Source organism: Xyrauchen texanus, chromosome 4, assembly GCF_025860055.1.
Source record: "Xyrauchen texanus isolate HMW12.3.18 chromosome 4, RBS_HiC_50CHRs, whole genome shotgun sequence".
Lineage (NCBI taxonomy): Eukaryota > Metazoa > Chordata > Actinopteri > Cypriniformes > Catostomidae > Xyrauchen > Xyrauchen texanus.
The window spans coordinates 53,972,846-54,000,673 of record NC_068279.1 but is presented as its reverse complement, the minus strand read 5'-3'; the positions used below and the strand labels follow the sequence as shown (position 1 = coordinate 54,000,673).

Below are 27,828 nucleotides of genomic sequence, written 5' to 3'. Positions count from 1 at the left end.
TATGTATGTTAAGTCTCAAGAGGTTCCTGTCTGTACTCAAGCCTGTTTGGCCGGGTTGAAAGTCCATTAAGCTCTTCCTATGGGAACTGACCTGGCCGGATCGATAATCTCAGCCTGTCAGTTTTCATCGGTGTGATTTTTCCACATGCAAAAAGGTCTCTGACTTCATTACCCTTTGAGCCACTGAGGAGGAAAGAAGCTCACACAACTGGCCTTCTGGAAATTGCTAATGGCTAGTGCTTCTTAATGTCACTTTAAAAATGGGTTTATTCCATTGTGCAATTAGAGAGTGCAACAGAGACTAGCCACTTTTTCAGTGACCTTCTCAGGTAAATCACATCCTTACAAAATTTGAAGAAAGACCAATCTGGGTCACACTTTATAATAACTACACAAGTATTTATATTAAATTTTTTAAACAGTTGCTTGATCCAAAAATTATTGTTTATACATTAATAGGCTATTTACAAATAGTATGTGTGACAAGGAGGAGGCCGTGGTTGGACCGTTAGGATACAAGCCCAGCACTGAATTGTCCTAATCAGCCGGAAGGGGGATAAAGACGAGCAAGAGTCACAACCTCGAGTGTGTCTTTGTGTTTGTTATTTAAGAACTTTTATGTCATTAAAATCTATTTTTTTTTCTCCCCAATTTGGCATGCCCAATTCCCAATGCACTCTAGGTCCTCGTGGTGGCATAGTGACTTGCCTCAATCAGGGTGGCAGAGGACGAATCTTTTGCCTCTGTGTCTGAGACCGTCAATCCACGCATCTTAACACGTGGCTTGTTGAGCGCATTACTGTGGAGACCTAGCATGTGTGGAGGCTTCACACTATTCTCCATGGCATCCACGCACAACTCGCCACACACCCAACCGAGAGTGTGAAACATTTTATAGCGACCACGAGAAGGTTAACCCAATGTGACTCTTTCCACCCTAGCAACTGGGCCAATTGGTTGCTTAAGAAGCTGGAGTCACTCAGCACGCCCTGGATTCGAACTTGCGTCTCCTGGGGTGGAAGTCAGAGTCTTTACTTGCTGAGTTACCCAGACCCCACATTAAAGTTATGTTGACTGTTCTGCCTCCTCCTTGCCCATCGTGTGAATCCGTTACAGGATGTTATTCGTTTACATTCACTGTAGCAAATTATGTATTATTTTTTAATAAGCTCATTAATAAGCAGTTTGATAATGTTTTTTTTTTTTCCATATTTTGTAAAGAGCTTATTAACCAAACTTAACTATTGTAATACAGTTGCTGCAAACCAGTGGAAAAGAAGTGTTTATGAGAACATTGAGAAGGCATAAATTCATACAGTAGTTCATAAATAAATTAAATATATATTTGAATATGTAATGAACCGGATATACTGTACGTTTATTCTTAATATTTTAAATATTTTATATATATATATATCACATCTAGGTTTTTTATGTTAGAAGTGAGTGTATATCACCTGGAGACAAGTGCTAAAATGCACTGCCCTTTCTTGTAATTTTGATAAAATAAGTTGTACTGACTTCCTCCAAGGGACGACACTTGACACAGCGGCTCAGAGGTGAGGTTCTTTATTCTCTTTTTAATTACAACGTACACACAGCACTTTTAAACAGTCAGTTTTGACCACACACAAACACAGTAAATTGGTATGCCACTCTCTCTCCCATGGAGGCCCTCTGGCTGCCTTTTATGCCGCTCTCCCCGTGCTCACTGAAATTGCGATGGAGCCACTGCAGTGGGGCGTGATCTGAGCAGAGGGTGAAGGCCCGCCCCAGCAGGTAGTAACGGAGGGTGAGGACCGCCCACTTGATGGCCAAACACTCCTTTTCCACGGTGCTGTACTTAGTCTCCCTTAAGGAGAGCTTACGGCTAATGTACAGCACCGGGCGCTCCTCCCCCTCCACCACCTGCGAGAGTACGGCCCCCAGCCCTCTGTCTGAAGTGTCCGTCTGCAAAATAAAAGGGAGAGAGAAGTCAGGTGCATGAAGAAGCGGCCCCCCACAAATCTGCATAAACGCCTGTTGGCACTGCTCCGACCGGGCATCGCCATTGCATACCCATATTTTGCCATGATTAGAGATCGGTTATATAGAGTGACGCAGGACGCTCAAACAAAGGAGGAAGTAACACAATTATTGATTCCACGGAGCCGCCGGGAAATGGTTTTCCAGGCGGCTCACTATAATCCTATGGCCGGTCACCTAGGGGAACGGAAAACACTTCTCTTTCTAATAGCCCGTTTCTATTGGCCGGGCATTGGCGGTGACGTCCGCAGGTGGTGTGCGGCGTGCCGTGAATGTCAGTTGGTAAACCCACCGGCCACCCCAAAAGCACCATTGCGCCCTCTACCATTAATCAAGGTCCCCTTCGAAAGAATTGGGATGGACCTCATTGGGCCATTAGAACGGTCAGCACGCGGACATCGCTTTGTGTTAGTCCTAGTGGATTACGCGACGCGATATCCGGAAGCAGTGCCTCTGAGCAACATCTCCGCACCTAGTGTTGCAGGGGCACTCTTCAAGATAATCTCCCGGGTGGGGATTCCGAAAGAAATCCTCACCGATCAAGGGACGACACTTGACACAGCGGCTCAGAGGTGAGGTTCTTTATTCTCTTTTTAATTACAACGTGCACACAGCACTTTTAAACAGTCAGTTTTGACCACACACAAACACAGTAAATTGGTATGCCACTCTCTCTCCCATGGAGGCCCTCTGGCTGCCTTTTATGCCGCTCTCCCCGTGCTCACTGAAATTAGAGACAGGTGTTAGACATAATCTAGCTCAGGTGTAAGCGCCCTTACCGTTTTCCTCTCCCGGACGGGCGCTTGACCACGCCCCCGCTGCCACAGAAGTATAATGTGATTTCCATCTTTAAAGGTGCAGTTTGTAACATTTTTCATGTAATATTCACCTTCTTTTTGCCAATGTGTGAAAGGCTTGTAATGCAACTTAAAAAATTAGCCCTTCCCAGACTTCCTAGGTTACCTATTAAAGCCTGTAGTCTGATTTTGCCGGGAAAATCCAAAGGATGTGACGTTTATGCACGCTCCCGGTAGCCTTACTTCAGTGCTTCTCTTCCACTATTCAACAGTGACAACAAACTGCAACACTAGGTAACGTTATCTTAGAGATGGAATCCAGCAAACGTCCAGCTCCCAGCACAACACCGACTCCAACACAAACTCTGAGTAAGCCAAACAATGTGATCATGGTCGAGGGAAAACTAGAGTGAAAATCGGCAGGGCATTTGATTCCCGGAGGGACCTTCGTTCAGTTTTGGGTATCAAAATTGACCCTGAAACTGACCCTGAATTGAATCTTATTGGACAGGTAAGCGTACATAACTGCAAAGCATGTGAAATATAGTGCTATAAGGATTGATCATTTTAGCTAACTTGATCTTGCCTGCACAGTAACTGTCATAAACAATGTTAATCTTTAATTATTCAGCAAGGTAAACTACAATAACACATGATATGAGCCAGAGGTGGCACTCCTGGACCACCAAGGTGGATATCGCCTGCCCGAGAGCCCTTCGTTGCCCGGAGGGCGAAGTCAGTTGCCGAGCGCAGCTCCTGCATTAGACCCGGGTCAGGACTACCCCTGTGTAGTTCTCTAAGTGCCTTGGCTTGGTGCACCTGCAGGAGCCTGGATGGAAGCCTCAGGCAGTTCCGTCAGGTGGAGGCGTTTTGCGGGCATAAGTGCACCACGACCGCTTGGTCCACCTGGGAAACCGCTGTGTATCCCCTTGCCGCCCCGCCGTCAAGGGTAGTGAGAGCGGAGGAGCTCACCGCTCGTGTGCGGGCAGTAAAAGGTGCCTGCCACGAGCGCGTGAGCTCCTCATGCACCTCCGGGAAGAAAGGAACGGGGGCGGAGCGTGGCCGTAAGCGGCGCTCTGGCCCCAGGAACCAGTCATCGAGCTGCGAGGTTTCGGGGGGAGGCGGAGGATTCCACTACAGCCCGACACTCAAGGCTGCCTGGGCAAGCATGGCTGTCAGCTCCGCGTCAGATTGCGACTGAGCTGCCGCACCCGAGGGTGGGAGTCCAGCCGAGTCCTCCGCGTCAGACATGACTAACCCGCTCTCCGATGCCACGATCGAGATCTCATTGTCGTCAGGGGCTCCGAACGAGATCGCGGGTCCGCTGTGAAGCGAACCGGCAACCGCGCTCCAGCGCTCGGTTGGAGCATACAAGCGTGACGGGGAGTGGGATGTATATGGGAATATAAATATAGATATATAAACAAAGTTATTCACTCCGTGAGCTCTTTTTCTGCTGCTGAAGTGCCCAGGGGTGTGTGCTCAGCACAACGTAGTGTGCGAGGGGGAGAACCTCTGGAAAGCGCCGTAAAACCAACAGCTTGTAGAGATGAATGAACAGCAGAGGAATTCAGCTCTGTGACTGCTCTCTCAGCTCCGAAGAAGATATCTGATGTGTATTTGCAGCTTTAATCCTTTTATACCCATATGTCCGTGGGAGTGGCATGCAAATTCTACACGCCAATTCTCATTGGCCTTTTCTCAATATCAGAGATGTCTGGGATCCGCAGTAGCATCCCCTAGTGTCAACTCATCAACACAATGTCGAGTGAGTGACAGACTGGGAACCTGATGACCATTAAACCATTCTCAACTATATGTACATAGGTTACTAACGTTAAAAACTCCTTAATAATTTGTCTTATGTGTCCACTTTACATTAATGTACATTTTCATAGGTTAACATTGAATAAGTGTTTTTAATGGAATAGTTCACCCAAAAATAATGTACTCATCCTCATGCCATCCCAGATGCGTATGACTTTCTTTCTTCTGCAAAACACAAATTACGATTTTTAGAAGAATATTTCAGCTCTGTAGGTTCATACAATGCAAGTGAATGGGTGCCAAAATATTGACACTCCAAAAATCTGATAAAAGTAGCACAAAAGTAATCCATATGACTCCAGTGGTTAAATCCATATATTCAGATATGATATGATAGGTCTGGATGAGAAACAGATCAATATTTAAGTCTCCCTGACCAGTAGGGTGCAATATGCATGAAGAATGTGAATAAATAAAAACACATGAAGAAGAATGTAAATGTTAAAGTTAAAGTGGAAACTGGCTGAGCAGGGAGGAGAATTTATAGTATATTAAAAAAATGTAGACTTAAATATTGATCTGTTTCTCATCACATCGCTTCTGGAGAGTTTCAATCACTGTAATCTTATGTGTGATTTTTGGAGCTTCAAAATGTTGGCACCCATCACTTGCATTGTATGGACCAAAAGCTGAGATATTCTTCTAAAAGTCTTAATTTGTGTTCTGGTGAATTTAAATTTGAATTGTCATTGAATTAAAGGACTGCTTGGTATACAGCTTGTTTTCCATACAGATAAGGGATAATTTAAAGTAACAACTCAATTGGTTTCAGTAAAATAAAAAAACGGTCACTTTTGATTTTTCGCATGCACACACAAGCACACACACATTTCTCAATATACACATACAAAACACACTCTGACATCCATACCAACACAATTTTAGCTGCATCATTTATTCCATTGGCCTGCAATGCTCCATAATACAGCAAAAGAAAACAGGAAAAAAGCATGTATTTGCTCCATAGGCAAAACATGAGGAAAATGGTGCCATCTGGTGGAAAATATAAAAGATGATAATTTTCAAGCCAGGACTCTGGAATGCAGGCATAATATCATATAATTCACAATTGTATCCTTTAAGTATGAATAAGTGTACTTATTACGCATTTATATCAACTTAAAATGCTCACTATCCAGCAATATTATGCATGTTGCTATAACTGTATACAAATGAATAATAATGCATTTATTAGACTTTGTCTTTTACAGATGTTCATATGATCACTTAACAACCTCAGAGCTCATGTTAGGTCTGTCTTGAAAGGTTATACATTATCATTATAAATAAATGCAACTTTTATTTCCATCACCCCACTGTTACACTCTAATGTGCTCTATTTGTGAACTACTGAAGTTAGGTCCAGGTAGATATTAAGCATCCTTCCTCATTCAGATGGTATGACTGAAAACTGCAAGAACGCATTTGTGGCACATCTTTGAAAAAGTGATATTTTATATGACTGTGATTTTGTCTACTGGCCTCATTCATTTACTTTGATGACAGCGCTGATTACTCCTGATGGAGCCTTTTCATTAAATGAGTTCCGTTAATGGCCTTTGTGTAATTATCTCTTTCTCGCCAAGCTGGCTCGCTATCTGCATGCCATGGTTTTTGCATTAAGAGATGCCAGTGTTATTTCACCAGCACTTCAAAACACATGAACTGTTAATTTATTGAACCAAATTAGACAGATCACCATGTGACACAAGAAAGTGATACTCTGGGTTGAGATGTTTGTACTGGGAGATGAGATAACAAAAAAGGCGTCAATGAAAAACGCTACGTAGAAAAACACACACTAAAGTGGTCACTTACAATTAGAACTTAAAAATAAAATAAAAAAACATAAAAAATATACCTTTAAAAAAAAAAAAAAAAAACAAGAATGCACATACACAAACACATTTTTTAATCCCTCTCCACTGCCCCTTACTCAGGGTGAGTAAATTATCAGCAAATATTCATTTTTGGGTGAACTATTCCTTTAAGTGACTATCCCTAAAATTAATGACCGCCCCATCACCTAAGATGGAATGTCTGGTGCAAAATTAAAATTGAGTGTCCAATACGCCACACATAAATCTCTGAACCCTCAACCAAAAATCTTGGAGCTTAACACATCCCCAAAAAACATGGGTTGTTACCCCATCTTCTGATTGGCATCATCAGCAGGTGGGTGTGTCTTTAAGATCAAGCCTATACAATCTATAGGGGGTCCAATAGAATCGATGCAAAATCTTAAATTGCATCAGACGCACACTTCAATCTCTAGATGTAGACTTGACATTTTTTAGAATCCTAGCCCACACTCCCTCCTCCAATACCAAATTTAAATCTTTCTCCCATAATCTCTTTGAGAGAATTTGAAGCACCGTCACCCAGACTCTGAATTAACAGGGAGTAATACACTGATTCCTCATGGCCTTTTCCAAAAGGTTATCTCAGAATCAAGAGAATTGCTTTGCTCAGTCATCAGTTTAGAGAGATCTAATGGTTCCACAAAGTTTCTAATATATTCATCAGTAGACAAAGACGTGGAACTATAGAGATCAAGATTATTAAAATCAATGGCCAAGGTAAAAATCACTATCAAGGAGTGAGTCCATCAAAAGATAAAAGTCTGCTCCCAATAGTATATCATGAGAGGTGCCAGTGGCTTGCAACATCCCTTCAAGATCTCTAAAATGCCCTGATCATCAGCATTAGGTGCGTAAAGATTAGCCAAATTCAACCTTTGCCCCTCAATTTCTGCTAAACCAAATATGACTCTTACTAATTTATCTTTAATCTGCTTGAGAAATTTGAATTGTCGGTGTTTACTTATCAATGTATTGACTCCACTGCTCTTACTTGAGGCAGTACTAAAGAAAACATGTCCACCCCATATCTTCCCAACTTTTTCACCTACGGGGAAAGATGCTTTTCTTGAAGAAACACCCTATCATATTTATTACGTTGAAGAAAATAAATAACCTTCCTTCTTTTTATGGGGTGCCCCAACCCATTCACATTCCACGTGGAGAGAGACAATCCACTCATATTAACATTTGACACTTTGACATATCCGAAACAAATTGATTGTGATTTAAAAATAGAATTATAAGGACCACATTCCAACATCAGTGCAAACAACCAACCCATGAACTTCCCCCAGAACCCTGCGCACAACAGGGCCAACTGGCGTCCATCCCTCTGAACTCAAACAGTCTGTGTATGCCTACGAGAGTCCAAGCGACAACTTTGCAGTCTGGTGCTTCTATACAAATTTCTTGAGACAGAATTACACAACAGTAATCTATAAAACAAACTCCAGTCAATAGGCGGAATAAACCTACAAAACTTGTAGATTCATCCACATAACTGTCCTGAAGGTGTGTCATTCATGTTACATGAGTGTGACACATGCTCTAATCACTCTAATGATTTGCAAGAAATATTCCACAAAACAAACTCCAACCAATAGGAGGCATAAGTACAAAGAACATGCAGATTCATCCACTAACTGTCCCAAAGGACTGTTATTCCACAAAACATACTACAGCTGCTAGACAGAACCAACCCAAAAAGAAACAAAAAAGGCACTCAGTTTCCTCAGACGGTCAAGTGAATGTTCAGTGATTCAGGTCCACTCAGCTGCATTGAAGGAATCACACAATGACGTCCTCATTCTATTGACTTTGCTCTATACTATCTATGCTCAATTTTCCGGGAACATCAGTGCAAAAGCGACCTTCTGTTGATGTAAGAGTTTCTTGCATTCCTTGAATCGATCACGTTTCTCTCTTGTCGAATTTGCAAAGTCTGGGAATAAGAAAATGCTGTGGTTCTTCCAAGAAAGCTTTCCTTTACTCCTTGCCTCGCATAACACGAGATCTTTATCAGATGATCTGAGAACTTTAGCCAGAATTGATCGGGCCAGTGGATCTCAGCGGATCTCCGTGCCAGAACCCTGTGAGCTTGCTCGATTTCCAGCTTAGGGCCTGTTATGTTCGGGAAGAGCTCGTCTACGAATTTCACCATACGACGGCTTTCTTTATTCTCAGGAATTCCAACAATTTGGACGTTGTTTCGCCAGCTACGATTCTCTAAGTCTTCCAACTTCTCCAAAACGCAATCCAAGTCTATCTTGGTCGCTAGCGGGATAGCAGCTAATTCCCTCTCTGATGACTCCAGATAATCGATCCGTTTCTCGACGTCCCCCATTCTTGTATCCAACTCAGAGAATCTCGTCTCCATTGCAGTGATCGATTGACGTATTAAAGCAAGATCGTCCAAATCAGCAACAACCATCACCAGCATTACCAACATGCTCCCGCCACACCATCCAAACCGAGTCCCTGGTCTGCGGCCATGTCAGGGGAGTCAGCTTGAGCACGTAAGTATCTTTTAATGTCTCCAGAGCCCTAGGATTTTGAATTCTTTGACATATTGTCTTCATAGAACAGTTATGGAACAGGGTGTATTGAATCTCACCTGTTTATGACACAAAATGTTTTAAAAATGAGCAAAGTGCACAGAGCTCGTAGTTCACACGTCCGACCCTCGCATGATGCCAAACAACTCAACAACTATATAGGCTACTTTAGCATTTGATGCAATGTACTATTTATGTGCATATGTGTTTCTGCCTTGTACTAACATTTAAAGTACCTGAATTTAATTACATATGTAGTTACACTGTTACCCCTACCCCAACTCTTATCCTAAACTCTAACCTCACACCTACCAATACTTCTAAACCTACCAGTACCTCAAAGTAGCAGCGAATGTGAATCTTGGGAGATTTTTGCAGAACAACATTTAGTTACAGAATAAATACATTGTATTGTATGTATTTATTGTTAGTACAAAGTAGTTAAATACATCTAATATAAAGTGGGAACCTATATCTACATTTTTGCACAATTATTTTTACATGGCATATTTTATATGTTGCGGCGGTTTCCTGGTTAAATGGACACTAGAGATGCAAAATAAATATATAAAATGCCCAAAAAGGGGAATGGAAAGTGAGTTGTTTTTATGTTGTTTTTAAATGATTGTAACAGAGATAGTATTCTCAGGTCAAATGGAGGAGTCAGGAGGCAACGAAAACAGTCGACATGAGTACTTTATATCTCTTCAGCTTCGTTCACAAAACTAAAACCAAAAGGGCACACATGACCACGCCCCCATACCCACAATGATATAATACAGTGAAGAGGAATGTATATTTTGTTAAATTTCTATGAAACCTTAACCCTAACCCTAAATGTCAGTAGAGTAAAAATGTAATCTTTGGGGAAAAAATGTATCCTCCAAATCACACTACTCATTGTTTATACAAACACAATCACTTCCTGGTTTTACCATGGGATGAGAACATGGGTCTCCCATGCTGCTAACACAACACACACAGCAGAAGAAGGTTGGCACTCTTTAAACAATCCCAAAATTTCTGATGGGATGTGTCGCTTGTCAGTAACTATGCATAATGGGGCTGATGTCAGGGTTCTGGATCTTTCATAAGCAACATAATACATTTCTGTGTGATAACATTAAAACTGACAACAAAAAATAATAATAGACTTACATCAATGAAGGAACCCGAGCCATACAGCCATGGCTATGCAATATAATATAGCCTTCAGGGTTAGCTCTTTTGATTTGGGCTAGTAACAATCACTAAGCAACTCTCATTCTTAAGAAATGTTAAAACACCTATTTTCATCTGACTAAAGAGATCCTCTAACCATTATAATTCACACACCGCATGTATCACCTATTCTGTGGGAAGAGATTCAGGGCGAAATCTGCATTAGAGCCAATTTAGCTGCAGAGTGTGGCCTCCTGTAGCTTTGTATGATATCTGCATGTGACCCGCAGAGCTGCGACCGGCATACACACTCCATGCAAACATAAATTTTTCATCCAGGAAATTTTTCATTATACTTCTTTTTTCATAATTACAAGAAAGGGCAGTACATTTTAGCCATGTCTCCAGGTGATATACACTCACTTCTAACATGAAAAACTGGGGGTGCGCTGTCCTTTTCTGCATATCGCAGCAGTGTTTTGTGGCCTGTTCTGCATAGAGCGGCGTGAAATTTTTACTTATCGCGGCCCATTCGGCACGTATCGCGGATGACCCACCGGCCCGCATGATACTCCCGCTGGCAAGTCTGCCCCTGATTGGCCCCAAAGTGCATCGGCCCTGATAACAGCCCTGTAATAAAATGCCTAAATTCCCTTTGACCAAACAATCATGCTCAAATTTTTAAAGCACAATGTTTATTCCCAACAACCTCAGTTCTGTAATTGATCATGTGAGTTACAAGTACTAAAAATCTTAATTTTAAGGATTTTTAAGCCAAAGAAGTTCATGGGACTCACAATTATTAATTAACTTTATGTATCACTCTGAGTTCACCTTGTAGTTTATATTTTGTTTCCTCACACTTTCATGAAAATATGTAAAGTTAAAGATCAATTTCTGGGTAGAAGCAAATTAATTTAGTACTTTATGGTTGTTGAGGCAACAGTGCTGGAATGACCCAGCAATTCATCTATACAAATATATAAAGATGGAAAACATCTAGAGAGATTAAATGTTCTAATCGAGAGGTGAGGTTAAAACCTAAGACAAAGCATGCGGTAGGTCTAGTTGTTTTTCACTTTTTCCTCCTTTCTGAAGAAGGATTATTTTTTGATTATACAAATTATAAAGAGATAAGAAGATCCCAAAACTACAGGCAAGAAAAGATGTTGTGAAAATAGGTCAGACCAAGACTGTAATAACTGTTAGGAAGCTGAAAGTGTTTCCTGATTACAGTATTATCTGTGTTCTCATTGACAGCCGCTCTGTGCTGCTTTTATGGATTGACTTGGCACAGTGTTGATGGATGTGGATTGTAACAAAGCAGGCGGCAGCAGGCCAGTATCTGTCTGTGGCCCCGAAGGAACACATGCCATTGTTTTGTTGGCAGGATGCTGAAATAAATCACTCACAAATTTGATAAAATATCATTCAAGCTTTTTAGGCATATTTACCCTATGACAGTTATTGAATTTAGAGTGATGAGATCAGGGGTGCGTTTCCTGAACAACGACGTAACTCACTGCTGTCAATAATGACGTTACGCAGGGGTGGAGTAATAACTTCTGGGAAAATTAAATTATAAAACTCATTTACTTGTACACCATAAAGAAGTTTATTTTGAGAAATCTGCTGAAGACATGAAATCGGCTTGCACTGTGTAATGCTACAGATACATTGAGCTGCAATAGATGTGCTTCCCTCTAATCAGACTTCGGAGTTTCCCCAAAGCACCCGAGCACTTATGCACATGCACACTCTTCAGATGGATGTGTTCTACTCAGAAGAGATCATCCCTATGCCCTATTCCTTTCAAAGACTTTACCATCCACTATGAGAGCAGTTGAGGGGTAAAAGATGTGGGGCTCCAAAAAAACACTCATTTGGAAATCACTTTTAAGCCATTTTTCAAAAACAATTATTTGAAGATATCTATTCTGATTGTTCTACCTTTGAAGTGCCCTTCGGAGGCTGATTTATCCCACTTGGAATGCAGCCAAAAACACCACTTTTGCATTGAAAATACAGAATCCTTGTTCTCCAACAGAAACTGTTTGTGATAAAGCGCGTTCTCTTAACAGCCTTTAAGCGCTTAAACGGCTGCATTTGCATTTGCTCTCTCTGCAAATCCAGCAGCCACATCACCCCGTAGCCCTAGACCGGTTGCCCACTAAAGCTAAGCGGGGTTGAGCCTGGTCAGTACCTGGATGGGACACCCCCTGGGGAAAATTCAGGTTGCTGCTCAAAGATGTGTTAGTGAGGCCAGAAGGGGGTGCTCAACCTGCAGTCTGTGTTGGTCCTAACACCACAGTATAGTGACTGTAAAAAGGCACTGTCCTTCGGATGAGATGTTAAACCAAGGTCCTGACTCTCTGTGGTCATTAATAATCCCAGGATACTTCTCGTAAAGACTGTAACCCTGGTGTCCTGGCTAAATTTCCCCCATTGGCCTCCTGATAATCCCCTTTGATGAATTGGCTACATAACTATGCTCTCCTCTCCACCAACATCTGGTGTGTACTGTTGCTAAGCATAATGGAACTCTATGGCTGTCATAACATCATCCATGTGGATGCTGCACACTGGTGTTGGTTGAAGAGTGTCCCCTGGTCACTATATGAAGCACTTTGAGAGTAGCGTCAGAAAAGTGCCATATAAATAGAACGTTAATTAATTCATTCAATCCCCCCAAAAAGTATTTTGTTTAATGCATGTAAATGTGATCAATATCTTGACTGAATGAAAGATATACAGTATAGGGAATAAAATATAAAGAAGCCTCAGCGAAGTGAAATTATGTCCTTACAGCAATCTAACAAGGAACTCTGCCTGTAACCACAGGTAAAGAGCTGTAGTTCCAAACACACAACTTTGCGATGCTGTTTGCAAAGTTTCATGGGAACTACAGTTTTGGAAAATACCAAATCATTGGTAGCAATAGAACTTACAACCATAGTTGGCTAACAATGTTTTTGGGATATGCACCCCTGGAAGGCCAATGCAATCACTGTTAATACTAGCCATTATTTATGTGTCACTTGATCAATATGACCTACATTCTCTATGATTTAACGGAGCGTGAATCCAAATCCTGACGAGATCCATATTTTCCATGTGTATGAAAGGAATGCGTCACTAGAAATATGCCTGGCCCTTAACGAGGATGCAGTTAATGCACAAAAGAAAGTAAGTCCATATTCTTCCATATTCTTCTTAATAAATCACAAAGAGTCCTAAAAATAGGCTTCCTTATTTTGCAAATGTTTTATTTATTTATTTAATGGGGTAAACTGTCACCTAGACATACAGTATTTACTTGAGATTGACCCATGGAAATATTTACATTTAGAGAGGAACAAGATGAACTATCATAATTTATCATGAATTATCTTTTAACCTTTATTGTCTGTTAGTGAATTAAGCTACAGAAATAAAATCAACCCATCCGTTAATCGCTATCTTTTTACAGTACAGCATAAGCATTAGCAAGTATTGTTTGCTGTGTCCTTACTTTCCATATTGAAGGACTTTTACCAAAGGGAATGCTGGTGGAGCATTCACATTTTCATTACCACAACTGATTACACACACAATGAACATTTAAAAAAAACAGGACCTTTTTTCACTTATGTTCTTTTTCAAGGTTTTCAGAGATGAGTTTGGTCCTGATCTAGACAGAAATGCCCATTTGAAAGTGGACCATTGGTAGAAAAAAAAAGGAACCAGGGATGTATTTTATAATGTTTTTTGAATAAGATGTTTCGAAACATTTGTTTGTGGGTCATTCTCAGGAAAACGTGCCATTTGTGCTAGAAAATATTGTACCAGTCATATTTTTCCACTTCAGGCTGAAAGTACTAGTTCCATAACAACGACTGACATTGGTAAAGACTGACACCAGTAAAGGAAGTCTAAGAAAAGTGTTTGTTTTTATGAATTTATTAAATGTAAAGTTCAAAGAACTATTGGCTCTAGTCTCTCACTCATTCTAAGTCAAGTAGCATTTCTGCTTACTTTTGCCTGCAAGAGTTTATCTCAGGGTATGCACAAAAAGTTTTTTTTTTCAGAAACCATTTGTTTCTGAGACTGAGAGAAGTATTTTTACATTATCTTTAGTATCTGTACAGTAACTATGGCTAAAGCATTTCTAAAAGACTAGAGGCCATTCAGACCAATGCATTGCAACGAATCCAGAAAACACACATACATCTCTGAGATGTATTTTTCTGATCTTTTCACCTGGAAAGCATCTAACATCTGCTAAACATCTTAAAAAGATCAGATTTACAATCATTCTTAATTATAAATGTCTCAAAGACATTTTCTTAATGTCTTATTGACATCCAAGACACACTTATTGACATACGTCTTATAGACGGATTGCAGATGAACAAATATATACGTCTTCCAGATGTAAACACAAACATCCAATTGACATCTGGGTGTTGTGCATGTGCTATCAGCCAATAGAATATAACACAGGTGTCTCGAGTTATATTTTTACCAGATGATGTTCTTGACAATATCACTTTTAAAGTTTGTGGCGATCCTGCACGAGACCCCAAAAACATAGCGATACGTAATGCAATGGTCAAAAACATCTGTTTAGCATGTTTACATAGAAAAAATATCTAGGTTACTGTTGTAACCCCCGTTCCCTGATGGAGGGAATGAGACGTTGTGTCGATGTAGTGACACTAGGACACACTGGGTGTCTCTCTTGAGAGCCTCGGTTGCCTCTGAACTTGAGAAAAGGCCAATGAAAAATTTGAGAACAGAATTTGCATGTCCCTCCCCTGGACATACAGGTACAAAGGAGGGTGCAATATGGCTGTTAATTCAGGTTTTGCACTGAGGAGCCGAGAATAAGTTTCAGCCGTTACAGCGTTTGGTACAGTGTGGTGGCAAGAGGGACACAGTGTCTTGTTCCCTCCATCAGGGAACAGGGATTACAACAGTAACCTAGACCTTCCCCTTCTGTTGTGTCAGTGTAGTGACACTAGGGGGACAATGAATCGTGTTACGTGAACTGCTGATGCTGCAGTGCGTGCCAAAGGAGCAGACCATATCAGGCTGCATGTAACCTTCCCCAATGCCCCATAAGACGTCATATACATTTTAGGTTCCCCGCATCCCTGAGGGGGGGAACAAGTGACGTGACAAGCATGAGAGCAGGCCATGTCAGCCGTGGCCTTTTCTCTGTACGTTTTCTCTCCATAGATTGTTAGATGTGGCTGGGGCCATCTAACGCTATCACACGCATCGGGGAAGGTGTTCTTTTCCAATCCTATTCTTTTAGGGGGAAAAGACCCCGCGGAGACCACATCCTGCCCAGGCTGGGAAGGTCAACATGTGGCAAATACATCACATGGGCTTACAAGCCACACATGGAAGTGGCGCGGTGGTAGGTCCTGCCTAGTGAGGGAGGAGCTGTACAAACACAGCGGCCAGAGGCAGTGGGGAATGCCCAAGGAAGATGCGGGTCCACTGAGAGGGGGACCATACTGCGGAAAATATGACACAGGGGTTACCGTAATATCCGACACATGTGGAGCACCAATTCGAGTACAAAGTAATTAGTACCCGTAGTGGGTCTGGCCAGGAATTCCTCCGCTGAATTCACGAGCCAGAGGGCTAGTAAGGATGGACTTCTAGGGAGCACGAGTTTTGTGGGCTCGCCTGGGAGTAAGAACGCACGTGTTCAACTCAGAGGAGGAGAAAGGCACTATGGTCAGCCTGGTCAGCTGTTCCGTATTACTGAGTTCTATTGGCTCGGACCTGACAAAACACGGGATGAGACTGACTGAACCGGGAGATTATAGAATATCGCAAAGGTATTAGGTGTAGCCCTGCTCGCCGCTCTGCAGATGTCTGCTAGAGAGGTGCCATTGGCCAGTGCCCACAAGGATGCCACATTCCTCGTAGAGTGCGCTTGAACCCGCAAGGGTCAGCCTTGGTCTGACAGGCCAATGCAATGGTGTCGACGACCCAGTGGGCAACCTCTGTTTGGAGACAGCGTTCCCTTTCCGCTGTCCGCCAAAGCAAACAAAGAGCTGCTTGGAATGCCTAAAGCTCCGTGTGCGGTCCAAATAGTTGTACAAATTACGCATCGGACACAGCAACAATAAGGCTGGGTCTGTCTCCTCCCGGGGCAGTGCTTGCAGGTTCACTTCCTGGTCCCTGAAGGGGGTTGTAGTAACCTTGGGCAAGTAGCCTGGTAGGGGTCTTAGGATGACATGAGCATCTGCAGGACCGAAATCCAGGCAAGTGTCACTGACAGAAAACGCTTGCAGGTCCCCAACCCTCTTGATGGAAGCGAGCGCAATCTGGAGGGCCATCTTCAGGGAGAGGGCTTTTAGCTCAACGGAAGGGAGCTATTTGAAGGCCTGCAAGGATCACGGAGAGATCCCATGAAACGGCAAAATCCCTGTTCTCTGAAACGGCAAACTGAATCACGTAGTCGAGTCGGATGATCCTGGCCAGCCTGCACTGCGGGTTGGAAAGCGTAAGCAATGCGTCCAATCTCCGAGCGGGGGGCACTAGGGAGTCGATCACGTTTGACGTACCTGGTGGGGCTTTGCAGCGGAGAGGAGCAGGTAATATTATGTTTGGGAGCAAATTTGCATACCGAGACAGTTATGCTGAGGGAAAACACAAAGCACTTACCTTGCTCCACGTAGAAAGTGACTGAGTAGGAGGTCCTGTGGAGGCATCCTCTAGACTCATCAGAACCGGCCCACCGGGTATCGGCCAGGGGACCGTGTCCATGGTGCCATGACTGTAGGTGTTTGGCGCCAGACCGACGTGAGAATTCCGTGTTTGGACACCGGTTAGGTGAATCAAGGAGTGAGGAAGCTGCTCCTTTGGGTACCACAGCCCGGTCAGACCGGGGGATGGAAAGGTCTAGAGGCCAGCTCTGTAGCAGTTCCTGCAGCACATCAGGATCAGGACTACCCAAGTGCAGTTCTACCCAAGTGCAGTTCTGGTCCAGGCCAACACCCACGGAGGCCCGGGTAAGCATGCCGGACATCTGCTCGTCGGCCTCAGACTGGTCGAACAGACCCGAAGTTGGCAGCCCAGTTGAGTTCTCAGTGTCAGATGCCGCAACGCTCTCAGATGCAGTGGCAATATAGTCATCCAGCTCGGGGGGTCCGAAGGAGACATCATACTGGCCGCAGAGCGAGCCAGTCTCGCATCGGACCTGGACAGGAGCAAACGAGCATGCTGGGGGGCGGGTGATTCATGGGGATTTACCCGGCGAAACTGCACCTGCTGCATTCCCCAGATCCCCATATCTCAGATTCCCCAGATCTCAATCCCGTCGGAAGAAGCCACGGGAGCGGCTGAAGTGGCTTTCTCTCAGAGGAAGGAAAGCTGCGACTGCAACACTGCCATGGTCATTTTCTTGCAATAAACACTGCAGCGTCCATGACCGTCAGAAGCGGAGAGATATCTGCCACATCCAGGAACTATACAAAGGCAGAAAGGCATCTTTAAAAAGCTGCATCATTAAAAAGACATTCAATGCCAATGTGTACTATTTTAGAGAAAATAATCTTTTAGAGGTTATTTGCTCTTTTAGAAGTGCAGTCGAAGCGCCCAGGGGCGTAGACTGCACTGGTGTGCAGAGAAGAGACAAGCCGCTGGTAACGCGGCGTAAGATCCAACAGCAAAGCTCTGTAGCGGTGAGTGGAACAGTAGTGGAAACGTCAGCTTGATGAACACACAACCACTCAGCTCCGAAGAAAAAATCTGAATGAACAGCGATATTGCACCCTACCCGTATGTCCGGGGGAGGGACATGCAAATTCTGTTCGCCAATTTTTCATTGGCCCTTTCTCAAGTTCAGAGGCAACTGAGGCTTTCTAGAGAGACCCCCGGTGTGTCTTAGTGTCACTACATCGACACAAGTGAGTGACAGAAGGGGAACAACTGAAAATCAGCATGGATGGATGGAAAAACGCATTTGCTGAGAACAGCACCTTAACAAGACACAGTTTTTTCCGTTTTCTAAAACGTCACAATGCTGTTTTAATGAATGAGAAACTGCTGTAAATTATTCAGTGAGATAGCAGTTCGAACTAATCGGACTGAATAGCCAATCGATACGGACCTTTTTGCCAATTCACTGGAAAGAACCTACTCGACATTGTGAACTGAGAATCTCTAGTTCTGATTCTACAAAGCAGACTGAAATGCAGGACAAATGTAAAGATCTCTGATATTGTCAGTCAAAAATGTCTGCCAAATAAGTCAAAACTTTCACTGTATATTTTTAGAAAAGGGACTCGACAGAACTCGGGGTTAAGTCAGAGTCCACACTTGTTCAATTTCCAGTCAAGACTGAGTCAAATTGCTCACGAGTCCATGACAAGACCAAGACCATTAAAGAACTGTACTGCCAACTTTGATCAGACTATTAACATAAAATAAACTGCAGAGGCATTTTCTGAGTACAAACCAATGATATGTAGGTGAATATATATATATATATATATATATATATATATATATATATATATATATATATATATATATATATATATATGATTTGCTTTGACTTGACTTGTTGGTCTAGTGGTAATATTTTCCCTTTAGTAAGAGGAGCTCTGGGTTCGAATCAGTGCTTATATAACTGTATAACAAACCAAGAGTGCGTCTGTACATTAGTCAATGTATATCATTAACAGGGAAAGGATTGTAAGTTGTGCAAATAAAGTGCATGTTTGTGTTAACTCAACGTCACTGAGCACAGCCACAATGAGCACTTATCATATCATTAAAGTTAGCAAATTCCAACACTGGATCGCCACTCATTATAACACACACACAAACTAAATATGTTAGGGCATTTCTTTTTCCTTTAAATTTTTGTGAAATGTTAACAGTGGACAGTCAATACATCTATTACTCTATATAAGGACATAAGTGGCAGTATACAGTGGATAAGTTGCCGCCATACTTTACAGCATTTGTGCGATTGTCATGTCATGTTATAAGTGCCTTTTCAGTTGTATATGCTAGTAACATGTAGTCTTACAAATGTTGCTTACATCAAAAGCATTTCTTCAGTTTTTCTCAATCTGTGAGCAATTGTCAGGTCATTTTAGCCATTTACTTGCTCACTTATCACACTGGTAGAAGTGCTGTCACTGGAAGCTTTCCCTGGGAACCGAGAACTCCTGCTTCTCTCAGATTTTCTCGAATTGAATAAATCACTGGGGGAATACACACTACAGAGCATCCAAACTGTTTTTTTCTATTTCAACCTCTCCTCTTCCTTCAGAGTGGACCAGCGGAAGAGAGCAGAGGTAGATATAAACAAAGAAAAAGAAAGAAAGGGAAAACTGGGTGGTTTGTGAGAGTTGCTACCTATTGTTCATGGAGTCTTGCCTCCCTGTGGAGTCATTGAACACATATGCAGCAGGGGATTCGGAAGGACCATTATATTGCTTCCCTACTGAATCTTAATTTCCCTTTGGAATAGTGGGGATGTGGAGCCTTCTGTACCTTCACATTGTAACTGGCTTTTACTTTAGATATTGAACCCTCGTTTGTCAAGCTATAAACTACTCATAATTTAACCTAGTTTAACTACAGTCAAGCTACCCTTTTGCATAAGAAATTAGTTTTGTTTGCCTAAAATATGCCATTACTTCAACACAAAATGCAAAACTTCTCATAGCAAATTCTCAGTGGTTGCTTATGAGCTTAACATTTACATAAATAAATGCATAAATATTTATCTAATGCTCCATTACAGTCTTTACTTTGATTTTATTCTGCTTTGTTTAAGCTGCATCCTGGTGTTTTTACAGCAACAACAAGAATAATAATAGTAATGATCCCTATAATAGACTGTTACGGTACCCTGTTTCTTTTCCTGGCCTCTAACACATTATGGGAACAGGGATATTCACTGCCCCCTTGATAGGGATCTTCTTCTAACCTCCACATCTGTCACCTTACAGGGGAGAGCTCATCATAACCCACCATGTCCCTCACTGTCAGTCCAATCTTCTCTTTATCATACCTCTCATCCTCTTATGAGTGGTCGAAAGCTGCCATACAGAAAGGCAGCTCAACATGTGCTTTTCCAAATTGTAACTGACTTAGATCCTGATGATCTTTCATTCTGAATTATGGTCTACCATTGGTTCTTATTCCTTATTGCTCAGCGAGTAGTCAAGCAACTAATTGGCATTGTTCTGTCCCCTCCCAATTTGCCACATGGGGCCAATTGCTGTGTAATAGACATAGCAGTGTACACAAGACTTAAGCCCAAACAAACAATTCAGCCCTGTTCCCTATCTCACATGAGTTCTTGTTGTGCCCTTGGGGTTCCAGAGGATCCTCTGTTACGGTTTGGTGGATTATCAATCCACTGACATCTACAGTAGCTCTAAAACTCGATACACTACTATTGTGTGTGTCCTATTTCTAAAGACACTGTTAACCCACTGTTGTGCTGATAATGAGGTGATGAGATAAGATGTGAGTCAAGGATAAACAAAGGACACTGGGCTTCAGATGACTGCTGTGTATCGAGACAACAATGAGTAAACGGAATTGCTTTTAAACAGAGATGGTTACAGTCACTTTTCAGAGTCATGCAGATCACAATTGAGTTTATCTGTGACTGCTTGAAAAAGCTGAAAAATTGACATTTAGTTATGGATGAAATGTTTTTGAAGTAAAGATGACAGGAACAAATTCTCACATTTCTGTGAAAGTGTTGGGTTTATGAAATGATAAGTTAGACTTTGGTAATCTTGAGTTCCTATCATCTTGAGTTCTGTAGTATTGGGTTCCCTGTGTTTTTAATGCTTTCACTTAGTTCAATAATTCATTCTCAAAATACACATAAACTTAGTCACAATATTCATTAGATCAAAACACTCAACATAAACACATGCCAGTGCTGCACACTCGTTCTCTCACTGTCTTCTCTGGTGTGTTTGGCTGCTTTTAAGGGCACTCTCCACCATCACTGTAATGAGAAACAGCTATTAGAAATCATGCCACCCAACTTAACGAGTCACTCTACTCCCTCTCTCAAACAAACAGACACACGACTACGCCCCATCCCCAAATACCCCCATTGCCCGACTCAGGCTGGGGCAACATTCAGCCTGCTGACTCAAATAAAATGCAGTTACCATCCAGTCAGAAGTGCAAATATTAATATATTATAGAAATAGATGCTGGTAATGTGCAGTTTTTAATGAAGTAGATACAAAATGTAACATATCTATGCAATTTATAACTAATACATGTGTATAATATGCTTTAAAAATGACTGTCAACTAACCTTGTATTTGCGTCCATTAAAATAAAAAGTCTAATAAAAAAGACAGGAAGTGCCCACATGCAGTTTCTCCCATTCAAAATTTTAGGTGGTTCATGGTCAGTAAAATGTTGAGGTTTTGAAGGGTGTATGTTGTTCAGGAGGCATCATAGAGTCACCTAAATGTGATTTTGAGTCATGAATTTTATCCTGGAGTTATAAAATTTTGTCCATCATACACCTATTTGCCCATTATAAAAATTGTAAGTAGGATGGCCCACAGGCAATTTATTTGCATTGCCTGCAATTGTAACTTGGTGGAAATCTGTTTTTTAATGTGTGGGATACAGGAATTCACTGAATGTCATATTTAGGTGACTGTATGACACCACCTGAACAACATACATCATTCAAAACCTCAAAATTCACAAACCACCTAAAATTTGATATGGGATAAATTGTATGTGGGATCTGCATATCTCAGCTCTTAGTTTAGCTTGGAAGTTGAAACTGGTACTGCTGAGCTCAACCTGCCCTAACTATGGTGTGAAGTTCAAGAGGATTGGAGAAAGTCAAACATTATGCGCAAAAAATCTCCTTTCGGTTTTTCGGACTAAATGTTTTAAATTCTCTGATCCTCTCAAAATTCAGAACATAGAGAGAAGAGGCTCGAATAAGCACAGGAGTACATGTTTTACATGTCTAAGTTGTCCCCGTCTGTAATTGAGTAATTGAGATCCCACTTACAATCTGTGCCATTCAAAATATTAGGTGGTTCGTGGGCAGTTTATTTTTGAGGTTTTGAAAGGTGTATGTTGTTCATAGGGAGTCATAGAGTTACCTAAATGTATTTTTGTGTCATAAATTGATCATGGACCTTGTCACATATTGAAAATGGAATCATCCCTGATACCAGGGATGTACGTGATAATATTCCTGAAACCACTTGTTCAGGACACAACATACTAAATTTAACATATCTATGCAATTTATAACTCATCAATGTGTATAATTTGCTTAAGCAAATGCTCCATGACTGTCCATAAACCATGTATTTGCATCCATTAAATAAGCTGCAGATGGTACCTTCCATTTGGACTTGAGGAAAAGTGCCATACTTTTTATTTATATGACTTTATTATCATTAATATTAAAAATTATCAATAAACATAATGATTAGGACACACCTATAAATGCATGTTTGTAACTTTCAACTCTTCATTTGAGTTTTGCACTGCCTCCCCAGCCATAGCATTACACGTCACACACCGAGGCATTATTTCACAGGACCTATTAGCACACATTTCCCTTAACAAATTCTTAAAGTCAGGCCAATTCATCTCCAAATTCAGCAGATGGGTGAAGCAGGATTTAATCGCATCCTCCACTCTATGTTTTCTCCCCCTGAATAGTATCTAAATGATTTCCACTGGATACATGTGAATATCCCCATGTACACACCGCACCTTCACCTGACTATTTGTGCCCAATGCCCCATCTTGTAACAAGCGTTGGTGGATGGATGTTTGGGAACAGCCAGAATCTACCAAAGCTTGATATGTATCCCCCTGGGTACTTACTGGTATCCGATATGCCCCAGCTCAATCGGGGTGGACTGTGGAGTGTCGGTAATCTGGACCAGAGTGCCCACCTCCATTACTGGACAATGGTCCTAGAAATGTCCTGGATCCCAGCAGCTCCAACAGACCTGCACAGGCCCCCCTACTACACCAGTGGGACCAGGCTTGCCAACCTGGGAGGGATAGTGGAGAGACAGAGTTAGCAGAAGACACAGGCGGGGGGGACCCCTCTAACCGGGGAAGAATCCTGGCACTGGACCTCCCAGTTTCTTGGGGGCAGGGATGGGATGGAAAGAGAGCGGGCCGTGTTTTCTTTCAATCTCATATTTACCTCTATTTTTATTTCCCTATGGCACTGATTATTAAGATAAATCAGTTTGTTCTTTGCTGCTCTAGATATCCATCTCATTCACTCTGTATCATGCATAGAGTGTTTTTGTTGATGCCAGAAAGAGAGATTTGTGGGATTGTGCAGTTGTTTGGATGTATGAGTGTGGCAGGGCGGAGGGCGGGGCCGGGTCGTGATCCTACGCACCCGGTCCTGTATTAGGCTAATCAAGCCTCCGAGGTATAAAGGTCGACTGCAGGGTGTCATGCAGGAGAGAGAGATCGTTAGCGGACATGTCCGTCATGTGTGTGTGTTTGTGTCTTCTTTTAAGTTTGCTATTAAACTGTTATTTATATTGAAAAGCCGGTTCTCGCCTCCTCCTTTCCATTGAATAACTTTACAATGGGTCAATAGCACAGAGGCCAAGTTCAGACTTTGTGGGTCTCTGAAATGGGGGAGAGAAAGAACATGCATCAGTTTACACTTTGAACTAGGACACATCGTACTTGATGATAAAAACAAGACAGCTCTATGTCAACTGCTCCACTCCAACTGTGAGCCATGTAATTATGTTTTTGTGCTGATCTGGTTATTGTGTCATGGGGAAGTGACAAGCTACAAATGTTTTCAACATCAATATTTTTTAATATTTGCACAGTAAACCTTTTATACAGGTAACTACACAAAAAGAGTAAAAGGTTCATTGTTCTTTGTAGAATTTTAGTATGATCAATAAGGGTCTGTTTGCTTGAACGAATTGTTCAATCTTGGCTTTCTCGAATGATCATGCAATTGGACATTTAGAACAGTGGTCAAATAAACACAACAATCCCATTTTAAACACAGACGTCTGAATGGTTGTTGAAAGGTAACCGATTGCATTTATAAGCAACCAATCAATAAACTGTTCCACCATGGGCAGGATGGAAACAGAGAGAAAAAAAATCACAGATGAACGATCTGTGTCTGAGGAGCAGAGACTTGCTTGCTCTTAAGTATTTCATCTCTGATTCCCTCTGAAGTGCATGCAGTGGCAGTTACTTCTCAGTCACGGAAAGTTGGGAATCTTAAGTGGAATCTGCCCTGCCTCAATTTGTTTGGTTAACCGCGGCTGGATTAGCCATGAGCACAGTCAAAGACACCAGAGGGAATACTGAGCATTACCACATCTTTATGACCCTTTGCTCTCAGTCTTGCACATTTGTGATTCATCACATAAAACTCCCACTGAAGAGCAAAACATTTAAGTGAGTTAACTGAAATATGTTGCAACTGAGCTTCTGCAATGTTGCAAGTGAACCCCAATAACCAGGTTTACAGAATACATATTCCATTAGATTACTCAAGGTTAGTAATGTATTCTATATACTTTGGATTACTTATTGGATGTAACTGTATTCTAATTACCAATTATTTAAATTGTAACTGTAGTGGAATACAGTTACTTATATTTTATATTTTAAATATGTAATTCCATTACATGTATTCCTTTAATCCCCAACCATGCCAATAACCTCTGGAGGTAAATAAGTGGTATACTTTTGGTGTGAAAAGAAATGGTTCTACTTTAGCTAACTCATTGTTTACTAATCTTTATTAAATTAATTCTCAGCAAGGTAACTTCCCCAAGTTAAGTTGCAACCTCTCTTCCTTGACACTCAGTGTTGGTGCACAACTCTCTTTTGGATTGCCAAATACTTAAGGACTGATTCAGAATGAATATAGATATATTTGCATTTTCACAATAGTCGTATAGGCCTCAGTGAGAGATTAGTCAAATTAGAGTACAACAGAAGTATCAACACTGACAAAGAAAGCTCAAATTGAATTAAGAGGTTTTGTCCTCGATTGCCTTTGTTGTGGATCCATGCTGGAGAAACACAATGTGACTCAAAGACAGATAAAGGAATACATGCAGTTAACAGCAAAACTAAACATTATTTTGTTTTAAGTCAGAAAGAGGTGTAATCTTAGGCCAAGAGTTTCATTGATTTTGATTTAGAATCAAATTATTCACCACTGCAGAGATGATTACTGTGATTTTGCAAAGTAGGACATGTTCCTGGATCAACTTCCTTTTTTTGTCCTGGATATGTTGCACTTTGAATGAGAAATTAGAATTGGGAAAACAATAGTTAAAAGAATTGTTCCCCAAAACATTTATAATTCTCTCATCCTTTTATTTTGATCTGTATTTTGATTTTCGCTCCATAGAGTTCAGTGCACTGGGCAACGTTTACTTACATCATGTGAACATAAGTGTTGCTCTAGAACTTTTAGAACAAACTAGCAGAAATGCAACACATCTATATAGTTGTGGACACAAACTTTTGGCCCTTGTCTATTTGGTCCAAAGTTCTTATATATGACAAACAGCAGGTGACTCTGACTGTACATATAGAGGAGGATTATTTTGGTTTCATAGATGCTGTGGGTTTTATGCACTGATCTTGTAAATTGTGAACAGTATTCACAGATGAGTGTGACACTCGGATTAAACTATTATTAAACAAGCAGATGCTAATTGGACAGAATGGAACTCACTGGTGAAACTCAGCAAAAAAGAAAATCCACAACAGGGACCGTGGTCTCATCCATCTGTAAAGTGCTCCGTCAGGGGGCCTCGGTATAGTATGGGGCGGAAATCGCCCCTGTCCAGAGCCATTATGCCTCCACAGAGAGAGCGGCCCTCTACATATCTCAAGTTAATTGAAGTTGTGATACAGCACCGGCCGTAGGGAGTAGCTGGACCTTGGTAATGGAGGTGGGAGATAAATTGTTTGCGACATTTTGAGGCATCTCAGCCCACTCCATCTCTTTGTTGCACCTCCTCCCACTCCTACAATGGACAATAAAAGGGGGGTAGTTTATTTTTATGTGTTATGCCTCCTCTGTGGTGCAAATGGGCCAGAACATGGTAATATGGGTCAGCGGTATCCCCTAAGGTGCTCTGATTTTCTGCTGGGTGGAAATAAAACACAAACATTGGAAACATTGCAGAGTTTCTGTTTGTCTTCCCTTATATCAGTTCAGTTATTTTCAAACAGCGGGCTGAAGATGTGTATATAAATCATGCTGTCACCTCACGTGAACTCCAGAACAGTCTCTACCCTCTTTATATATGTGAAAATGCTGTGTTCACACTGTACCCTTCCGAATTAACTGAATAAACAAGCTGCCAAGTTTGGACTATTGACGTCAAATCTGGTCCATTTTGAAGCTTATTCTGGCCAATAACTGTCTCTAAGATGGGATGGGATGTCTAGAAAACTCATTCCACAAACTCTTTCCTTTCAAGTGAAATTCTAAACTAAATTCTGAATATCGTCTCAAAAAAAGATTTGATGCCACTTACCTGACAAACTTTGTCATATCCATTGATTATTCTTCCTTAAAAAAGCTCTAGTTGTGTCAACACAGTAACTGGTAAACTTGTTTTCCATGTAACATGGTTTCTTGGCCGACTAATGCACCCTGGCATCAGGAAATTTTGTAAAAGCAGTAGTGGTGAACCTGCAGCAAACCTTTGGCGAGAATGAAGAGTTTTCCGCAAAGCTCATTTGTATGTGAAAATAATGAGTTTCAAATTTGCGGCAAGTTTACTGAAACTATAATTTTTTTGTATGAGATGTTATGTGCTTCATTACACGTATCACTGTAGTTCAAAGGTGCATTGTCCAGTGTGTGCCACCAAAGGCAAGTTCATTTTTTAAGGTTAATGCTCTATTGAGTGTTAAATCAATAAAACCTACATACCTTGGGCAACTATGGCTCAGGTGGTTGAGTGGGTCAGCTGCTAATTGCAGTGTTGGCGGTTCGATTCCTGGCCCACATGATTCCACATGCCGAAGTGTCCTTGGGCAAGACACTGAACCCCAAGTTGCTCCCAATGGCAGGCTAGCACCTTGCATGGCAGCACTGCCGCCATTGGTGTATGAATGTGTGTGTGTGAATGGGCGACTGGGACGCAGTGTAAAGTGCTTTGGTAACCTCTAAGGTTAAAAGAAAGTGTTTAAAATAGTTTTTTCTGAAACCCCAATATGGTGGACAGAATCCCAACAAAGTTACTTAAATATGTAGTAATGAAATGACTTTGCCCCTGACAGATCTGTTCTTTCAAATCTGGCAATGTTGGGCATTTATTATACTTTTCCAAACTGCTTTGACCCTGATAATTGCCACTTGCAGCTACATTTCTTTCTAAAATCTGCACATGAGAGCAATCTCTGCTTTCTTACAGCATGCGTGTTCATGTTAAGAAAAAGATGGGATGTGGAGATATTGGACAGTGGAGGACAGTAAAGGGGAGTGTAAACAGGATAATGAACCGGACAGATAGACAGGACAAATGAAGAGATTGGGCATAACTCATATGCCCTTAATGTTCTTTAAAGGACAAAATGTTT

The 27,828-nt window shown here is 41.6% G+C and overlaps 1 protein-coding gene across 3 annotated transcripts in view; it reads left to right on the top strand.

Moving 5' to 3' along the window:
* The window catches only part of LOC127637737 (astrotactin-2-like), a 749,824-nt gene that overhangs the window by 194,214 nt on the left and 527,782 nt on the right, over positions 1-27,828 (top strand). The window lies entirely within an intron of this gene.